Here is a 15,947-nt window from a genome sequence, read left to right as displayed (position 1 = left end):
TGATATTGAGGATCCATGATGCTTATAGTAGAGACAAAACAAGGACCGACAAAAAGTAATAATATTCCAAGTATTATGTAATAATCAATTATGTTAAAGTAAATTAATTTACCTTAATTAATTATATTATTATAATTATGTTTAGAAGGTAATATTCATCTCCCTCTCTCTCTCTCTCTCTCTCTCTCTCTATATATATATATATATATATATATATATATATATATATACATAGAGAGAAAGACACACACACACATACACTATAATAAAGACAAATGTGTATATGTATCTGTCTGTGCTTGTTGGCACCCAATAGAACAAATAATTTGATTTAGAGATACCAAATTTGACTGATATATTTAAGAAGATGGGAATGTGCACTTCAGCGTTATTTTTTAAAAATTTTAATTTATTAAAAATTATGTAGAATTTGGAAAGTTTTTTCAACTGCAAAATCCGAAAGTATTATCACATAAAACTAATTTTTATATAGATTCAAAATTTTAAAAAAATAAAATTTAAATGATTTCAGTTTAATTGTCGTGAACATTTTTTCTTAAAATTTATTTGAATTATTTGATTTTTTTTGTATAATTTCCAACAACAGATTTTGTTTCTGAATGGATGTTCAGAACGTTTTGTTTCGTCAGAAATCATGCGATTTTTTTCCCATTATTGAAAGCCAAAGAATGATTCTACTTAATATGTGTAGTATTCACATGAGGAATAAGAAGATGAATTTAAAATACGGATAAATTAGTAATAGATGAACCAAACCATTATTTTTCCAATAGCGATTTAATGTCATATAACCATTAGAAATGTTATTGTTCACCTTAAACAGAATAGACACGGCTGTTCTCTTACAATGGCATAATCGTGATATTACAATGGCACCGCTTCAATGTCTACAGCAATACGATTTTTGAAAATATTTTTCTTTCTTGGATAGAGATGATGAATATTAATTCATAAAAGAGTTTCATTGCTTTTAAACACAACCAATATTACCGTCAGTAAGACAGCTAATATGTATAAAATTTTCATTATTCGTTATCTAATTTTGAGGTGCGATGAATATCTTTTGAATTATTTCAGAATTAACCAAATACTATCTAGAACAGAATTCCTTAAATTAAGGGTGCAGATTACTAGTCAGTCATGATTAAAAATGTTGTTAAGTAAAATCATTGACAGTAAACGCTTCTAGCAGATTTTTGAGGATCCAAAAGCATCAGTGGAATCATCATTACGTATATAATTTTATTCCGATTTTTCAAATAAATATCTTTTTTATGAATTTCTCTGTGTTTGTCATCATTAATGTTTCATTTGTTATTTTATTTATGGATGTACTGACAGATTTTGATTCTCAAAAACGTTTTAGCTGCTTCATGGATACTAATACATAAAAACAATTCGAAATTCATTTGCGACGAAAACGTTTTATGTCTTAGTGATAATCCACATATTTAAGAAATATATTTTTATTGCATTTTGATTATTTTAAAATAATTAGGGCTCTATTTTTTTAAATTGAATCCCTTAGTACAGATACACTGTATCTCGCAAATAAAGGTTTGGTTTCTTCTTCAGAGCATGACATTACTTTTTTCAAATTTGAAAAAAAAAAAAAAAAAAAAAAAACTGAGGATGTCATCTTTATTCAAAGCATTTAATTCATACATTTTCTAATAAATACATTTCTACTTACTCTCTTATATTTATTATTAATATTTTATTTATCCCATAAAAATACATTTTGGATCTAAAAAATACTCTTTTATACTAATTTTAAGATCTCACTGATTTTGAGTGTTGAGACTTTAAGTAAGATGGTGTAAATATTTAATGTATATTAAATCGATTACGTGTCATAAATAAAAGTATCGTGTCAAACAAAAAATAAAAGAAAAAAATCAACGAGCTTTTTCTAAAGACTTACTATTTATCTATTTTGTTTTCCACTGCAACTCTGATTGAAAAGAATGAAGGAATAATATGAATTACATCAGAAATATGAAATGATATACATTATTGACATACAATGAATTTATTACACATTTGCACTATATTCAATAATATAAAATAATACAACAGGGTAAAATCGAAAACTTCCGAGCAAACTCTAAAACAATAAAAGATTTTTATTACGTTGCAAATAGAAGTGTATATATCACATACTGGGTATCTAATATAAAAATATATTCTTAAAGTTTAAAAGAAATTACCGCCTGTAAAGAGAAGTGCACGTATCATATATCAAATATCTAATATAGAAATAAATTCTTAAAGTTTAAAAGAAATTACAGCCTTTGAAGAGAAGTGCACATATCGAATATCTAATATAAAAATAAATTCTTAAAAGTTTAAAAGAAATCACAGCCTTTGAAGAGAAGTGCACATATCAAATATCTAATATAAAAATAAATTCTTAAAGTTTAAAAGAAATTACAGCCTTTGAAGAGAAGTGCACATATCGAATATCTAATATAAAAATAAATTCTTAAAAGTTTAAAAGAAATTACAGCCTTTGAAGAGAAGTGCACATATCAAATATCTAATATAAAAATAAATTCTTAAAGTTTAAAAGAAATTACAGCCTTTGAAGAGAAGTGCACATATCGAATATCTAATATAAAAATAAATTCTTAAAAGTTTAAAAGAAATCACAGCCTGCTGGAATATTCAGTACGCAGCATCCAAATTAAAAAAAAAAATAGAAAAATAAGTGATAAGTCTGAAACAATATTGAACAGCAATAATAATATACTTTTCTGAAAGTGTAAACCAGCTTCTATAAAATGTTGTTTTCTCAATATACAACATTTATAAAAACAGCAACTAGAATTCATAATTTCAGAACAATAAGTAAACGAAAGTTCACTTATTGCAATGTATGAACTCTTTAATTTAAATTGTAATTATCAAATATTTATGAAAGATAATTTAAAAAAGGATATTCCCCTTAAATCAAGAAAAAGATATTATATGACGAAAATGTAATTAGAATTTAAATGTTTTTGGTAAAATAAATGAATACAACTCGATGGCTAATTTTTCTACTTTATTTTTTAAAATTTTTGTCAGATGAGTTTCACATAATAACAGAAATTTATTTCTTCTTTATTTTCCAATTTGACATAACCAAAAATTGGTAATCCTGACCAAGAAACCGAAAAAGTTCCGAGAGTAGAAACTTATTATTCTTTCTGAACGAAAAATGTTTTGTGATTTTTCAGAAACTTTTGAAAGCGAAATCATGCTTTGGAATGGAACATTTTGCCGCTTTTGAGATTAGTATGCCTTATTTTAAGCAGATTCCACTTTTGAAACATTGCAAACCGTTAATATCCGTGTTGAGTTCCCCATTTTGTGCTCTTTTCCTATTACCAAGACAGAATGTTATTGTCAAAAAAATTTTTTTTTTGGCAGCTTTCCGAATCTTTAGAAGGATATTAATACAATGCCTTAACTTATTGCAAAACTTCAAATGCCTCTAATCACCTTATAGCATAATATTATTTTTAAAGTAATATTTTAGCTCTTCACAATAGTTTTCATGCGTTAATCTCATTGACATTGCGATTTTTGTTTGAAGCCATATTCGAATTATAATTTTCGTATGAAAAGTTGCAAAAAACGTTTGTAGTAATAATGTGCTAATTTATCTATTCAAAGTTTTATGAACGTATACAGATACAATTTATTAGAGAAATTTCTGAATTATAGCTACATATAATGTGAATGAATATGATCGGAAAAACTCATTCTGTGAAAGTTTTGAAAACATAATTAAATATTTATGGAAGAATTCACAATATCAGTAATGAGGCGAACAAATACAGGTATAAAGATATTTCTTTTCTCACATTATTGTTGGTACTATGTTTATTGATAAAAGATTAAGATTAAAAAAAATCAAAATCAATTTCAATTATACCTTTAAAAATCTGAATTCGTAACAACAATCAGATTTTACGAGGCAAGACTAGATACTGGACTGATAGTAAATCGTAGATTAGAATATTTTAAGGAGCAAAAATTTCAAAACGAGATACACCACATCCGGGAACTTCCTACAAATTATTCACGAGTAAGAACATGAATACGTCCTTTAAATAAATTACTTGAAAACCATTTCAGATTATGCAACAATTTTTCATTATTTTCAACTAAAGATAGTGATATTATTAAACATTTGTCTTTCCCCAGAAGATTAGTAACCTGTTGATAACAACTAAAACAAAAAGAGCTACAATTTTTGTTCGATTTTCCATTTTATCCACATTTTTCATTTCAGTTTTTTAATAGTCATTGTACTTTCAAATAATTATGCAACATTTATTGCAAAAAATGAGTTGCTGAAGGAATGAATTTCACCCGGAATATATATATATTCCACATATGTGTAAATAAGAAATAAGTCTATTAATAGAAAGCAGTTTTTCATTTTTATTTTTCTGCTTACTTATTTTCAGGTATGAAATCATAATCATTTCAAAGAGTAAATATCCTAACTTGATCAAAGAGATTTTTTTTGACGAATTTAAATTCCATAGCAGAAAGCCACTGGTTTCTCTGTCAACAAGTTTTAGCTTCCGTGGACGAATCGCGCAGGTGTTATCTTATCGAGATAACTCTGATGATGCGAGGCAGTGTTACATGCTACACATTAAATCCACGAGCCTGTTTTCGTGTGAATTTTACGAGGCAAACGTGAAAAAGAGGCAATAAACATATATTTACAGAAAATAAAATTAATGTTGCAGAACTTTTATTGCTCAGTGGACGAGCTCAACGTGGTGCAACTTTTCACCTGTGCATTCGAAATTGAATAAGAAATGAGTGGGGCAAATTTACGACTCCCATAAAACTGATGAGGGTGAAATATTCTATTAAACTATATGATTAGTGCATACATATTGATGATTGAGTTGCTCAAAAACATGAATTTGTTTGTTAAGCTTTCAATCTGGGAAAAAAAATGAATCCTCAATAGATTTGTGTGCCCGGTAGTCTTTTGGAGTTGCAAGACATTTCTAAAATCATTTTTTCGAACGAAATTTTTATAAGCTTTGATCTTTGTCCATTTCTATGGCATCCACGTATAAAAATAGACATCAACCAACCGAAAGTCAAACAGCCATCAGACTGTTAAACACTCATCCAAAGGCTTTTATTGTTTCTAAATCAAGAATTTTAAAACATCGATAGAAGAAAAAAAATTTAAAAAGAAAAAAAAGTTCTTTATGTAAGCAGAAATTTAAAAAAAAAGCACAAATAATATATTTTGCGATTACATTTACGATTTCTTTTTCTTTTTGTTGTTTCATTTATATATTCATCATGGTAAAGCTGCAAATATCACATGTTAAAAGTTGAAGAGAAAGAATTCAATATTCACTTTAAAAAAAATTACATAAAATTACTCTGTTTTTTTATTTTGAATTGTTTACTGAAACGTAAATTTTAGGGGAATCCAAAATGGATAAATAAAGAAACATATTTGCGATTACTATTAATATTTTTTCTTAAGTCTGCCAGTTTGTGATTTATATTTCTTTATATATTGGTCAGTTTATCAAGTTTAATAAGTGATATAAAACATTCTTGTTTCAATTTGCTACTTTAACAGAATGATGTTAGTATATAATTCTTCATTGTATGTCCAAATTTAAAATAGGTTAGAACACCGTCGAGTCTTAGTATTCTCTGCTGTTATAACGCTGACATCCCATTGCCATTTTCCATTATTTTGGTAGGAGAAAAAGGGTCCATTGAGACGATCCAGTTATTACCTTTTTGCAACTTCATTAGATACTCATGCCTAATATCACTAATTCAATACTTTGCTCTTTTGATTATTTAATTGCCTCTTCCACATTCAGAATTGTCTGTCTTAATAAATGATAACTTTAGGATTAATTTTTATTCTTTTTTTAATATGTAAATCATTTTTCAATAGGATATTGTTTCCAATTTCTTTGAGTTTATTTCCTCTTCATTCCCAATTTCACTGAGTAAACCTCCTTTGCTAATATCTTTTTATATTTCTAATTCTGATTTTTAATTTAGCCGGATGTATGGCAAATTGTAGGGTTTTTTAAACATTCATTTACCACTCTCGTATTTTGGATATATTAGACATCGAGCAGTCCTTTCTTCTTCTACTCCTTGATTGTTGTGATCGACTTTATGATTTTCTTGCTATTTCAGTAGTATTCAGTATTGTAGGTCTTCACTTGATGTACCACAATGGAGTTTTGCATATTTTCCAATCCTCGTAGTTTTTCTTCAACCAATTTAATTTTTCCTGTAGTTTTCCAAGAATTATTGATAAGACAATTTGTTGTCTCAGAACACCATTAAAAAAGTTCCCCACTTCTACATAAAGCGTTTCTATTATCTCTCTTTTTGCTTGAAATTCCACCTATATATTTCCCAGCTTCAGTCTGAATTTCAATTGCTGACGAAATATGATCTCCTCTGTTAATCAGTACGTTCACTATTTCCTGAAGATATCCCCCCCCTATAATTTTATAAGATCTATGAATCTTTAGATCTTATCCTGAGATTTGTCTTGGTTTTTTATAATTCATTTCGTAATAAGAACTAAACAGATCAAAGTTGCCGATGATATTGTCATCTGTGTTGTGAATTTTTAAATAGTTTCAAATATTTCTGCTAATTCATTCAATTATTTCCAGGTTATATATTTAGCTGATTGGATTTATTAATAAAAATAACAATTCAAAAAGAACGAAATTTTAACAAATTAATCGAAATTTTCGATTAAAAAGATTTGTCATCGAAAATATTGTGCAAATCAAAATGGCCTATTATCAATTTCTGGAGATTTCAATTAGATGATCAATTGGATCATAAATGAAGCAATCAAGAAATCAATATATTGCTTCCTTATCAAACATAAAAATGAAAGCAGATCTTGGTCTTATAAAATTAAGTCAATCAGTGAAGAAAGTCAAAACTTTGCCTTTCAATAACTAAAGAACGTTCATTTCAGACATACGAACAAATTCAACGTGGCGACTATTGAGCGGGCGTAGGACAAAGATCGCAATTTTTTAGAAAGCAATAATTCGTAAAATAAAATATATTCAGTAATAATTCTTTTATCTTGATAAACTGCAGCACATCCGACTGAAGAGCAGATCAAAAAGTTTGGTAACAATATACCAAAACATAATTCCAGAAGTAATTTTTCACGAGCGAATGAGAACGATTTAAGATTGAGTTGTCTTTTTTGACTGTCCAAAATTACTCAAAAATGTACCATTCAATTCTAAAATTTATTACCTAGAAATTCTAGAACATAAAAAAATATTGTGTAAAAGGAATACTAACATTTTAAATATTTTGCTGCAGAAGTGTGATTAAAATCAAAAGAGTTTCCCTAAATTAAGATTCTAGCAAAAATATTTACTTTATAAGTGTGTATGTATAGAAAGGAAAAGTAAGAGTACAAGTATGATGTGGAAACTTTAGTTTGCATCCTATTTAAATGACTATGGTTCAAAATTATCAGGCCATTATCAAAAATTGCTTTCGAGCTACTTTTAAGTGGAACATTACTTTTAACTATACAAAACTGATATCGGGCAAATTTACCAAATTTCTTATTGTATTATACAAAAAAAATACAAAATAAGCTACATATACAAAATAAGCCATTATATGTAAGAAAAATATATACAAAAATAAATTGTTGTAAAAATAATATAAAAAAAGTTTTCGTTGTCTAAAACAACAAGGAAAGAATTCAGCGAATTTCGGAATTTTTACTCCATAATTTTTAATTTCGTAAATAATTTTTCTGTGAAAAAGCAATTTTAGTATAAAATTATTGTAACGAAAACTAAGTAAGGTTACCGATTGAAAAAAAAATTATTTTTTAATGACCATTTATTATTTTTCGATGCATTATCATTCAGAAATAAGAAAATGGTGAAAAAGGTTTTATAAATATAATTTTTTTCGAGAAACAGGAGTATTTGTAGTAAATTTTATTGAAATTTGACCAAAACGGTTAACATTTTACCCCAAACTGTAATGCCACAAGCATAATTTTCTTTGTATATAAGTAGTAAGAGGTAATGATTTATGAAATGGTCTAAAATCTAAGAAAGAGTTTGAAATGCAACTTAGGGGAGAAAATGTGTGTAAATATGCATCTTTCCCATTAATTTACAACTGAGTTTTAACATAAATACTTTTCATTTATAATAAGTTGTAAATTAATGGGTAAGTAATAAGAAGTAATAAAGTTTTGCATTTTAGCAACTGCAAAACTTTATTACTTCTATTGAAAAACCAAAACTCCTTTTATTGAAAAAAACATGGCTACTACGATCACTGGAATTTAATATTTATCGCAACAATAAATCTGTTCTTCCCTTTTCTTATTTTGTATGAGTTTTTTATTTTGTTGGTCAGTTTTATTTCGCTTTGACTTTTTTTTTGACAATACTGTACTCAATGTCAATAACGGTGAGGGAAAATTTTTATTTTCCTTTTAGCGAGTCAAAAACAGAATTTGCCTTCTCCTTTCGGCCAGGAAAAAATACTGTTTGTTTCAGATATTTTATTTCCAAATACCTTACTAAACTTATATTAAGACTTGATATATGAGAAATGTCTTAAAGATTGACTAAATTTTGCAAATCTGTGATTAAATCATACCATATCCTTACCAAATTTATTATTTTTTACTTTGAAGAAATTGCAATGAAAATATACTTTAGATATAAGAATATTATTAAATTAGCATTCATTTATTTCTTGGAATTTCATTGACGATGAGGCGAAGTGAGTTAGTTATAAACGAAACAAATTTTAGATGTTTCTTTCATTTGTCAATATTTCTGCTTTTTCTTGGAATGCAATCTGATGAATAAAAGCTTTCCAACTCTCTCAGAATTTCATATTTTACTTTCTGATTGTGTCAATTGGTTTTTTTTTCCCTACAATATTTACAAACAAAATGTCATTAAGATACCATTAGATTACATAACGTGATTAAATAACGTCATTAGATTACATAACGTGATTAAATAACGTCATTAGATTACATAACGTGATTAAATAACGTCATTAGATTACATAACGTGAATGATTTTTCATGATTACGCTCATGCACATGATCATGACGAATAGCTCCTACTCGTGATGACTTACACAATTAAATTTTTAATCTATGCATGTGACAGCTGGTTGGATTATAATTTTTTTCATTCTCTTGCACCCTATTTCATCCTCATCGTTCCACCTCTTTTGAAGTTAGATAATGAAACATGATTTAAGTAGTTATATTGTTTTCATGAGCACACTCATGCTCATGATCATCACCTCTTATTCTCTATGATTTTACATTCTTACTATTAATTTTTAGCCTATGCATGTGACAACCATTGGATTCTATTTTTTTATATTCTCTTACACCCTACATTATCTTCGTCTTCCCAATTCTTTTGAAATTGGATATGGGGAGGGAATAACGGCAAGGGAAATTTTTTATTTTATCGAGTCACAAAGGTAGTATCCCTTCTCTTTTCCGCTAGCCGACAGATATTATATTTGTACAAATCTAAATAGTATTGTATCTAATTTTAAATCGAGTACAATGTAAAGAAAGACATTTGTTGGAAATTGATGGAATCGTGATGACATTTTCGAGGTTGTTCTGCAATACGCAAAAAAAAAAAAAAAAAAAAAAAAAGCGGGCAATTGTGGGTTTGCGAAAACTGAATGTACGTCAACCTCATGATGACAGTGGTTTCATATCCTCAGCTGTGTATGCAGAACTTTGTATAAGAAATTAAGATATAAAATTTTATTGCACCTATAAAAAAAGGAAAAGGTGAGATTTATGTCATAAAGTAGAATAAGAAATGAATATTGATGACTTTTTTATGATCTAGAACATTCATTTGTTTGTTAAGCTGATCTGTCTTCCACCACCATATGTTACGGCAAGGCATGTGTCATACCATCGGGCTCAAAATTGAGGAATCGATTTGTTGCATTTAGGAGAAATATACCTTTTTCTTTTGTTTCTTAGATTCTTAAATATGAAAATGGTCCCTAAATCGTAATCGTCTAAAAATTCGAATGTAAGGTTTTCAAAAATTCGAATATGTTAGCTTGTATCTTATTCAGAACAGAAAGGACAAGTGTTTATGAAATCGCTTATGAATAACTATTAGCCATTTCCTTCTTTTCAGCAATGATTTTAATATTTAGCATTGGTAAGGCAGTTTTTTCACTTTACTTATCAAAATTTGTTTCCATTTAATTTCAATAATTAGTTTTGAGTTTGTGAACGTTATACTGTACACTCCCTAGTATCCAGTCCGAGACTATCCGGTTTCCGTACAATCCGGTCTAGTTTTCTTCTATCGCAATTAAATGAGGAAGGCAAGGAGTTGCAGAAGTAGTCATCTATTAAAGACTCTTTTAAAAACTAAAAACTGTAAGCTTTAATTTTTACTTAGGATTACCTTTTCATATCTATGTAATCATTTATCAGTGAAAAAAAAAAAAAAAAAACAGTTTGATTCAATTTTCTTAAGAACTAGACCCACCGTTTACTTTAATGTTTTGTTTATGTTTTCTGCATTCACATTCTGCAAGGCTTGAGATAAATAGGAGGACTTAGTACTCATTAAGAAGTGTTAATACGTATTTCGTAATAACTTTTGTATAAAAACTTTGTTTTTTGGTGTTGGTGGGCAAAGAAGTGAGAATTCCGGCTTTTTTATTATCCAGTTTGCCCTTCCGTCACATTAGACCGGATACTCGGGAGTGGTACTGTATTTTTATGGGATCGCAAACTTAACATTTTATATATAAATATTTTTTATGTTACATTGTTATTGAGATTTGATGATTTATAGTATTCTCACTTTATTTGGAAACTATAATTTATATTTTTTTTCAGCATTATTTTTATTTTGTATTTGGCACTGCATTTCTGCAAAAATGCGGATTTCAGCATTTTTTGAATCATATTTTAACATTATTAAAATAGATTAATTTACTTTTAGGTAATAATTCAACAATATTTTTAATACCTCATACCTTCTTTTTAGAAATATATATATATATATATATATATATATATATATATATATATATATTATAATTTTTATTTAATTATACTTATTTTACTTTTCAGTGTTTATGTTTGACATTTTTTATGTACTTAATTTTAGTTTATTAGTTACAGTTCTTACGCATTGATGAATTCTGCGAGTTGTACTATTCTAAGCAATTGAATAGTCAGGCCATTTAGGAAAATTCAAGATAACATTCTATCTTTTAAGCCACAAGTAGTTAAATTTTCTGTAAAAACACGTTTATGCCGTGCATAAGTATCCTAAGTGCCAGAATTTCATATATTTAAAGTATGCATTCTCATTCTGGCTGATATTTAAAAAAAACGTTCAAAAATATTTATATTTTTGAATTTTTGCTTAAAAAAATTGGGAAAACAACTATGAAACCAAAATATACCAATTAAATGATGAAAACTTATATTAAAATTTGATTTTTTTTTTTTTTGGTAAAAAGAGGTATAAAACAAAAATCTTTTAATTTAAAGGTTTATCAAATGATTTGCTTCAAATTTTGCAGATAGCTTAAGAAATATATTTAGCTTCATTGCAAATGTACTAAATATATTGAACTAAAAAACAACTTGAACTAAAAAAGCAACAACCATATTTCTATTCAGTCTTTAAATATTGGGTTTTAACTGATAAATAACATGAAAAGTTCACATTTTTTCGCAATGTGAAGCATTAAAACAAGTGCAGAATATTTCTAAATGAATAAATTACTTGTTCAGGAACTTCAAAACATATTGAGAAGTTGTACCAAATTTAAACAAACAAACAAAAAAAAAAAAACACCATTGGATTTTTAATTTATCAGGTTTTTTTGTAAGAAATTCTTTCAAAGATTAGAATTTTAAAAAGTAGCCTTAAAACATGTATAAATGCAAATATAAAAGGCAGCGCAGTTTCCCAAAAAATATATTTAGAGACAAAAATTTAGATGGTTTTATAAAGAAAACTGTTCAAGCATTAATAATATTAAATAAACAAAAAATTTCAAACTTTCGAAAAAAAAAAAAGTAGCTTATCAACGTAGTTGTAATGATATAATTAAATGATGTAATAAATGTCACGTAAGTGTACACACTCAAAGTTCAAAATTCATCAAACAGTAATTCACTTAGTAGATTAATTATTACAACAATTTTGAAACATTGTTGTGTAATACATTTTTCACACTTTTATTTAAATTGAATTATTTCATCTTTGTAAAAAGCAAAATTTTGTAATCCATATTTTATTTACTTCCTGATATGCTAAAGTTTTGAAATTTTGCAGACTTGCAGAGTTTCTATGACCCTATTCCAAAGTTTTAAGAATTTCACACAATCATTAACACATATAATTTTTTATTAATTTAATAACATTTGATTCTATATATTTATCATCACCTGGCAGAGCATTTGATAAAAAAAAAATGTATTACAAGATTCTATAACGAGTTATAATTAAATGACTATAAAGTAGAACATTTTTATTTTCTACTTTTTAATGCATTTATAAGCATGTTTTTAAAAACTTTTTATTAAATTAATTTTCCATTCATAACTTTTATAAAAAAATTGCTCAGGCTTCAATAACTGCTGTCAAAATTCTTGCATCAAGATTCAACCAACGTATTTTAGTCGACGTTCACCAATTTTTCAGTGATCTCGGGATATTGTTCAAGACATTTAATGGTGAGAAAATAGATACAATTATAAGCAGTAATTTGTTTCAGAGTCATAAAAATTTTCCACTTTTGTTTGTTTCATTTCAATGGAATCACTTTTTTCGCATTCAGAAATAACTTGTTTGCAATTAAAATAACTCTTCATCCGACTATAATTGGCACATTCAGTGCTCTATGATTTTCGTTCTCACGAGACTCTTGATCTTCATCATATATTCTTTTATTACTCTGAAAGATTGTTTTCCGATTATTTTTCCAAAATTGAGAATCTAATCCTCTACCCCTTCTCACTGAATTTCAGCGTCTCTAACGTCTTTTTTACTGGTCTCGGGCTATTGTTCAAGATATTTAACGGTGAATAAATAGATACAACTATAAGCAATAATTTGCTTCAAAACCATAAAAATGTTATATTTTTGTTTAATTTCAATGGAATCACTTTTTCGCATTCAGAAATAACTGATTTGCAATCAGAATAACTCTTCATCCGACTATAATTGGCACATTCAGTGCTTTATAATTATCGTTCCCACGAGACTCTTGATCTTCATCATATAATCTTTCATTACTCTAAAAGATTTTTCCAAAACTAAAAATCTTATCCTCTTCCCCTCCTCAGTGGATTTCAACGTCTCTAACATTCTGATGAAATTTCTATTTTAGCCTTTTCATAGCTAGAGTAGGTGTTATATAAGTATGACTGAAATTATTGCAAAAAGTAGTGGCTTTGTTTACTTCGTAATATCTGTCGATTTACTGAAGTCTCGTGATTTCGGTGATAACAAAGTCACGGTCACAAGTAAGTCAGGCATACTGAAAGAAATCATTTTAAATAATTTTTAAAATTTAGATTGCAAACGCAAAGGGTAGAAACTATAGAAGCTCAAAAAACAACGAATTAAGTAAAAGAAGGTAATCGGATAAAATGCTTGATTGACATTCAATATATTACAAAATATAGTTACATAGAAAAACATAGTTTCAAGTCGTTTGGAGTATGACAAATATGTAGATTCAACATCAAATTTTAAAATAAAGTATTCGAAAGACTTACGATCCAATGCTATACATGTTTTTATCAATGTCTGATTAAGCATTTAAAAGCCCTAAGACTATGCAAATGTCGAAGACTTTTTTCCCTCCAAAACGAAATATTTTAATTTAATCTTTATATAAGTAGTTTCAAGTAGCAAATTTTGACATACTAAAATAGAAAAATGCTTAACTGCAAATTGCATTAGCGAAAGTTGGTTTTCAGCACATAAAGTATTAAAAAAAATACAAAGCATGTGTTTAAAAGTAATTTTACGCAACAAAGTAATAGAAAGACAATACTCTTAGACAATCTAAATAATATTTAATAATATCATTCGGCATTTTTAATAATAAATCACAACTTTTTAAATTATAAAATAACAAAAACAAAACTTGCAAATAGTAATTGATTAAGAAAGCTACTAGAATAATGTTCCCAAATTTTTTTCAATAATGTTTTATTTTAATTTGAATAAATTCGATTGCACAGACTTTATAATTAAAATGAAAGCCCAAAACTTGAAATATTACAATTCGAGACTCAAGGGTCCTAGGTAAAAGCATACTCTGCCTATTTAATATTTATTTAGAATTTTAAATCTAGAATTTGGTATTGAAAAAGAAGTTGCTAATCTTGGAGATTGCGGGTCTGAGTGCCCAAGTATTCCAACAAAAATTCTGCCTTCGTCGCCTATTTAATAATAATATCCTGATGTAATTTGTGCAGCTATACTATTACAAATTTATATTCCAATTAATAAATGATATATACTGTTATTTGGTACATTCTTTTCTCTTACTTTCTTTACGGAGATGGGCAGCACAGTTACAAAACGAATTTGATATTTCTTTCTTATATTCGTTTTTATCTATGTATTTTGAATCTATTTCGAAGATGAAAAATATTCGTAACATAAGAGAAAAATAAGGAAACAACTGGGAACCGTACAAGAAAATGTGAATCGTCCACGTTAAGTTCAGAAATTATTCTATGATTAGATTGAACAGATCAGTACAGCCCGCAAAGTTCTTTCTCGAATTGAAATACTTCAAGTTATTCTATTATACTTCTAATCGCCTTTGGCGACTATCTGGTTCTCCAAGAATATCGATTATTTTATATTGCATATTACACTTTCAAATGGACAGCAGTCCCATAGCAGCATTTCATCCGTCTTATAAATTTCGCAATATTGCAGCCTCACTTATTTATCTGCCTCCTAAACTACACAGATTCAAAACATATTTCTTATAATTTAACTTCCAACAATGGAAGAAAATCCCTCTACCAGATAGTTGATGAAACTAAGAAAACGGTTTGAACTTCAGTTTAGTTATATTAACGTTCCGTTTCAAAGCAATACTAGGGCTATTTCGGGACGGACCTCGTAATTGTGAACCGCGGTCAGATGACGAGGATGACACCTGAACTGGCACCACCTCTCCAAACTTCCACACGACACCAGCTCGAAGACTTTGGACCCGACGAAATTATCGTGCACCAGACCCGCTTACACGACGGTTCTTCGGTAGAATCGGGTCTCGAACCTGAAATCCTCCGGTTTGAACATCAGGGCAACAATGTAATACGCTGTTGAAATTAGGCAACACAAATTTAATAATAATAAAATAATTTTTTAAGAGGAAGCAGCAGTCGCTTTGCAATTATTTTAAATGTGATGATTAAATTATTTTAATTCCTAACTTCTATTTGTAGCAGAAAAGTGTACATTAAATAACTACGAAAAACAAAATCGTCTATTTGCATCTGAGATACAAGTACAGAACTCAAGAATTTATTATTCTTCAGAAATTATCCAAACTGACATAAAAACGCTACCACAATTTTAAAAATATGTCATTGCTTAAGAATGAACAAATTTGCTTGCTTACAAAGAAAATGTTGCTTTCTTGAAATTTTTTTGGATGCTAACAACCATATCTGCTTCCAAACTCGTCATTTGGTAATGAAAGAGTGAAGAGGAAATTTTGATAAAATTTATTGTTAGAATAACAACGACTCCCTTTTTCAAAATTTGATATTGAAATTTACTACAAATATTATGTAATAATCTTTGTCAAGGAAGAGGCAGACAAATCAA

The sequence above is a fragment of the Argiope bruennichi genome, chromosome 5 (assembly GCF_947563725.1).
Source record: "Argiope bruennichi chromosome 5, qqArgBrue1.1, whole genome shotgun sequence".
Lineage (NCBI taxonomy): Eukaryota > Metazoa > Arthropoda > Arachnida > Araneae > Araneidae > Argiope > Argiope bruennichi.
This window is presented reverse-complemented; position numbering follows the sequence as displayed.